Genomic DNA, 296 nt, shown 5'->3' on the forward strand with positions numbered 1-296 from the left:
CATTTGTCATTACATTTATAGTTGAGGGAATGAAAGGTCCATCAGTAATGACATTCCACATTTCATAATCTATTGCCCTTATATAGATTGACATTTTAGTGCTTTAATAGGGGTAGTTCGATCCATCAAACAAAGGTAGTCTGTTTGTGGATTGTCCCTCAGCAATTATAGATTTTTGAAGAACCATTTGGATCTCCCTTAGAATGTTAAGCCTTAAGAGTGAGGGATCTAGCTTTGATACCACTTGTTGATCCCAAGTAAATGTGCTAGAGGGGGAGTGAATATCACTTTTTGGC

The sequence above is a fragment of the Theobroma umbraticum genome, unplaced genomic scaffold, assembly GCF_002168275.2.
Source record: "Theobroma umbraticum cultivar Fairchild unplaced genomic scaffold, ASM216827v3 scaffold_2.0, whole genome shotgun sequence".
In the NCBI taxonomy this organism is placed as follows: domain Eukaryota; kingdom Viridiplantae; phylum Streptophyta; class Magnoliopsida; order Malvales; family Malvaceae; genus Theobroma; species Theobroma umbraticum.